The sequence below is a fragment of the Salvia miltiorrhiza genome, chromosome 7 (assembly GCF_028751815.1).
Source record: "Salvia miltiorrhiza cultivar Shanhuang (shh) chromosome 7, IMPLAD_Smil_shh, whole genome shotgun sequence".
NCBI lineage: Eukaryota > Viridiplantae > Streptophyta > Magnoliopsida > Lamiales > Lamiaceae > Salvia > Salvia miltiorrhiza.
Genome location: NC_080393.1, coordinates 36,858,235 through 36,864,207, shown reverse-complemented (window position 1 = coordinate 36,864,207; position 5,973 = coordinate 36,858,235).

Sequence of the window (5,973 nt, the reverse complement as noted above, 5' to 3'; positions counted from 1 at the left end):
AAACATCAGCCTGTAAATATGTGAGCCACACTGGACCCATTTGTCAATATTGGGAAAGTGTAAGCTTATAAATAAGTAAGTCAGGCTGGACATGTCTGTCAGCTTGGGATCAAAGTATTAGCTTATACATAAGTGAGTCAGGCTAGACCTGTCTGCCAATATGGAATTTGATGATTTTCCAGCTTGGAACTATTCAAAGAAAAAATATAGCATGTAGCCATTTGCCAATATGAATAGTGGTGTTTTACCAGCTTGGAGTTATTCAAATAAGAAATACAACTTGTATTTGTCTTCAGAAGTTGGGATCTCACAAGTTGGTGCCACCGATATATAGTATTATTTGTAGATGTGTGAACCAAGAATTAAATACCAGCCTGTAGTTAAGTGAGTCGAGCTGAGTCTATTTAACTGTACAAAATTTGCGCCGTACACCAATGTGGAATTGTCGAAATAGGGACACCAACTTGTTGCACTTTTGTGTTTGTTGTAGAGTATGCAGAAAGCTACCTTCCTTAAGGAAAGAACTCTTGCGATGGTGGCGAAGCTTAATGAGTTGAGGGCTGAACGAGCAAGTTGGCAAGACAAGATGGTAGCCGTCAAGAAGGCGCATGATAAGGCCAATAAGATTGTCAAGAAATTGGAGTCTGCCAAGTTGTAAGACGCTCGTCGGCTGGAGCGAGCTGCAGCGGACTGTAAGGATCTCAAAGATAAGGTTGTTGCATTGGAACAACAAATCCTTTATGCAAGCTGTGAGACGGAGATTCGAGTTCGGGGTGAGATGGCCTTGGCGTATCTCGAGAATCAGCCCCCCAGGACTTGGGATGTCCAGCAATATATAGATGAATTTAATGAGTGGAAGGCTGACAAAGAGGAGCAGGAGCAGCTTGCTAGCAACTTTGCCGGGATGACCACCGGAGACGACCGACCTCAGACGGGGGAGTGACTTTCCTAGATTGGCATGTGCCTGTTTTACCTCCATCTTGAGCTTTAGACTATTGGGTCAGTTTGAGCTATTTATCTTATTAGGATGTTTCATTCGTGAATTTTTGGAAAGTCGACATTGCTAGATATTTGAGAGATTTGCCTTATTCTATAGATTGATGTGGTTTGTTGATATCTTGTATCACCATTTTGCATGTGAATTTGTTTAGAGCATAAATGTACACACGTTTGAATATCCCATTTGAAGAAGTAAATACATTGATTATCATTGTTGGGAACCTTGTGGAATATCCTAACCCTTGTTTTGATGATACCAAAATTCATAGGACTTAAATGTAATAGACTAGAATCGTTTTTGAACTCAAGTGTTAGAGTTCGTTTCTAGTTTAGTTGCGGTGTCAAAGACTGAAGACTGAAGACTGAAGAACGAAGACTGAAGACTGAAGACTGAAGACTGCAGTTACCAACTGAAGTATCAGTTGAAGAATCAGTTGAAGACTGATTATTTAATGCGCGCCATGGACTGATACTAAAGTCAAGTATCAGTTGAACATTCCTCCTAGGACTGATCTTCCAACGTTCAGAGGAAGCCACGTACGCTCAAGTACAGCCGCATTAAATGCAGAGATATCTCAATATCTTATCTCTGCAGAGGTCATTCCTATCTGGTGGTTACTTTTCAGAGATGTCACATCTCCTGTCCATCAAAGAGAGCCGTTTCCACACAGACAAGGAACCTCGAAGATTGAAGCCTCAGCCCAAATTCGAATTGCTCTCCAACGGAAGAAATCTTGAGGACGATTTACGCCAACGGATCTATTCAAGAGTTCTCCTACAAATAGCGCTCGAGGATCACTTCAATCTTCACCGATTCAACGACATAAGCTGAAGCTCTGCCGAAATAGCTACTCAGCCTAAAGCTTAAATCGCCCAAAGCTTGAATCGAAGAAGAGAATTCCAAAGCCAAAATCAGTCACTGCTGATTACATACATTCTCTTAGACCCTAGGCATATATTCTGTATACCCAGAAGCCAAAGGTCAAAACTTGCTTCAAAGAACTCGTTCTTTGTAAGTATAGTTGGCACTCGTTTAAACCTCTCCCCCATAAGAGTGTTTGAGTGACTCGGAGTTTCAGAAGGTGTTCTGAACTCTGATAGGGAAGTCTGAGCACGAGGTGTGCTTAGCAAGGAAATCCTGCGCGAGCTGTGTAGGTGCTGAAATCCTGCGCGAGGTGTGTAGGTAGGGAAACCCTACGCGAGGTGTGTAGGTGCTGAAGAGAGAGCTTATCTTCAGTTCACGGTTTGCAGTGCACCAGGGAAGCACTTGCGGAGTGGATTGTTGGTCTGATCAACCAGCCGTGGATGTAGGAAAGAGTTTTTCCAAACCACGTAAAAGTCTCTGTGTTATTTACAGCTTTCAGTTTTACATTCATAACTGTGTTATTTCAATTGATAAAACTGAATGCTGACTAACTGAAAAGAGAAACCTTAATCCAACTATCTGCTCCACCGAGGCTATTCGAAACTAAGTTTAATTTCCGCTGCGTATGATATCAATCTGACTCACTATCCTCTGATAGTAAGGAAGAAAGATATCATCTTCATCTTTGCAAACACGACTGAAGCCCTTACGTGGATCAGTTAAGTTCCAGTGACTTAACTGATAACTCTTTACTGAAGAGCTTTCAGTATCAGTCGTCAACCCTGTTGGTCAACACTTATTTCGGTTAAACAGGTGTCTTGTTTGCGTGTAAAGTTTCGTTTCTATCTCTGACTGAGATCCCTCTGATTGAGGTTTGTAGATAGTCATAAAAATAGCCTATAGGTGTATTCCCCCCCCCCATACACCTATTCGAGACCTCCCGGACCTAACAATTGGCATCAGAGCAGGTTGTTCGCAAGAACTATCTGTCTCTGACTAGTTCTACTTGAACTAGATCCTTATTAAAGGTCTTGAAAAAGTTTTACTCTTTCTTATTGTTTTGTGCTTGCTACTTGCTTTATCTGCTGTTATCTGTTCTCTCTTTTTTGATGGAGACTAACCACAGCAGATTATCTTCTCTACCTATGTTTTGTATTGAAAAATACGACATATGGAAGTTTCGGCTTGAAAGCTTCCTCATTGCCCAACATTGTAGAATGTGGGAAGTCATCACCAACGGTCCAATCATTATCACCGAAACTGTAAAAAGGGTTCCTACTGACATCCGTCAGGAACCTTGCGATGAGGACCAGCCCAAGTCAAAGGCAGACTTCACCACAGAAGAAAGGAAGCAAGATGAGCTAGACAACCTCGCCAAAAGCATCATCTCCGGCACCGTTCCTGACAAGTATGTCATGAAGATCATCAAGTGCAGGACAGCAAAGGAGATGTGGGATATTCTGGAAAGAATATGCGTAGGTTCTGAGGAGATCAAGGAGAATAAGCTTTCCATAGCTTGTCAGAAATTCGACTCCTTCCTCATGCTCAAGAATGAATCTGTCGAGGAAATGGAACAAAGATTCAACCTCTATATTGAATGAAGTTCAATCCATTTCCAAAGACAAATACACTCAACGAGAAATCAACTTGAAGATTCTTCGAGCACTGCCACGAGGAGAATGGCAGATCTACTCAGTCGCTCATCAGCATAAGCCAGGATTCAGTCAGCTCCCGACAAACAAGCTTTTCTCCGATCTCATGGCAAATGAGTTCGATCTTCTGAGAAATCTTGGTAACAAGAAGGCTGGAGGATCAGACGAAGATGGTCCATCAACCTCAAGAGGAGTTGCACTGAAGGCCTCAACTAGAGAAGGCAAGAAGCAGATCAAGGAGCCAACGGAACTCAACCCTGAGGACTTCTTCAGTCAATATGCCTTGTTGACTGACAGATTCAACAAGATGGAGTCCAAGTTCCGGAAGTACAGAAGGTTCCACAAGCAGCACTACAAGGGAAAAGAAAGAGAAAGGGACTCCAGACATTCCACAGATCGAAGCGGAGAAAGGAAGTCAGCCGCTAACGACATCAAAGAATTGGAATGTTATGGATGTAGAAAGAAAGGACACTTCAAGTATGAATGTCCTGATTTGACTCCAGCTGAGCGCAGGGAACTGAAAGCAAAGAAAGATCGCAGATCTTTGAAGAAGAAAGCGATGGTTGCTGATGATGCTGACTCTTCCAACGACACATCAGAATCATCCGACTTCGACAGTTCCAGCTCAGATGATGAGAGCCGAGCCCTGATGGCCAACGAATCAGAAAGTGTAGCTGACAACAGCTACGACAATGGAATGAATGGCCCAGAGGTAAAATCTCTCACGAAAACTCCATATACTGATAACTTCCTGATGCTTTCAGGAAACCACTCAGAATCTGGAGATAGCTCATCCGTTGATACTGACGAGTTTGATCAGCTCCTGACTGATCACTATCAGCTGAGGAAAATGTTCGAAGATCTCCTCAAGCAGAATCAGAAAAAGGACTAAGGAGATCGATGATGAACGAGCTAAACATCAGACAATCATCTACTTTCCGGATGAAACATGTCTTGATCAGCTAATCATGGAGAACAAGCCGACTGAAAGAAGAGCTCAGAATCTCCAACTCAGAATGTGAAAGAGCTTCTCATGAAATCAAGAGGCTTAATCACAAACTGGAAGAAACAGTCAAGAACTGCATGATGCAGTCTCCCATGATGAGCAACTTTCCATCGAAAGGACTGGTCAACAGCATCGGAGGAAAGGTTGCAGCTGCCAAAGGAAAGGATATCATGATCATCTCTAAGAATGATCCTTCTGAAATCACAACCTCAGAAGAATCAAGAGATCATGATATGGATGAAGTTCACAAGCGCAGACTGATGGCCAGATCAAATGTTCCACCTCCACGAAGCTACAGACGAGCTAAGGAGGCTCCCAATCAGATCATCTTATTGAAAAGGCTGGAAAGCAGATTTCAGTCAAAGATCCGGGAAGGAACATCAGGAGCCAAGAAGAATCTTTCTCATCAACCCAGGGGGAAGAAAGGCCACATCAGTCAGAAACTGACATCCTCAGTTCAGTTTCAGAAAGAACAACATCCATGGAGATCAAGCAATGCTGAGTCCAGTCGAGCCATGCCACTTCCTCGACGACAAGCCACTGGACGTCAGACAAATCTCCATAAGTCTGCAAAGACTAAAGTATCTCACGGAAGATACTTCGGCGAGCAAAGAAGACCTCAACCACTCACCAGACAGAACTGCTACAAGAGTGAGGCCTTCAAAAGGATTTCTCAACGGAAGAATGCTCATATGCCACCTGAAGCGCCAACGACACCGATCAGACATCCAACATTGCGCAAGAAATCAGCCAGACCAATTCTGAAGCAGATTTGGGTTCCAAAGGGAACTCGAACTAACATTGAAGGACCCAAAGCTTGATTGGGTGCCTGAAGCAACTCTTTCTTGCAGGTCAATGTCAGGAAACATAAAAAGAAGGAAGAGGCCAAAGCTTCAATCAGAACGTGGTATCTGGACAGTGGCTGCTCAAAGCATATGACGGGCTACAAAGAATATCTATCCCAGTATGTTGAGAAAGCTGGATCCAAAGTTGCATTCGGAGACAACTCGATTGGAGAAACAAAAGGCTATGGTGTGCTCAACATGGGTAACGCCAGTATCAGTAATGTTAGCTTTGTTTCTGGTCTTAAACATAATCTGTTGTCTATGAGTCAATTTTGTGACAGTGGTTTCACAGTGAAAATAAAAAAGGATGAATTCACTGTTAGAAACAATCAGAAGAAGGTGGTTCTGAAGGGATTCAGACAAGGAAGTCTCTACGTCGTTTCTTGGGAAGACAGCCCACCAGAAACGTGCCTCATCAGTAAAAGCAGCTCAGAGCTCAATTGGCTATGGCACAAGAGACTCAACCATCTCAACTTCAAGACGATCAACAAACTTGCTAAACATCAACTGGTAGAAGGACTCCCTTCTATTGTATTCCAGAAGAAGCAAGAATGTGAAGCATGCCTCAGAGGAAAGCAGACGCGGACATCATTCAAGTCAAAGACA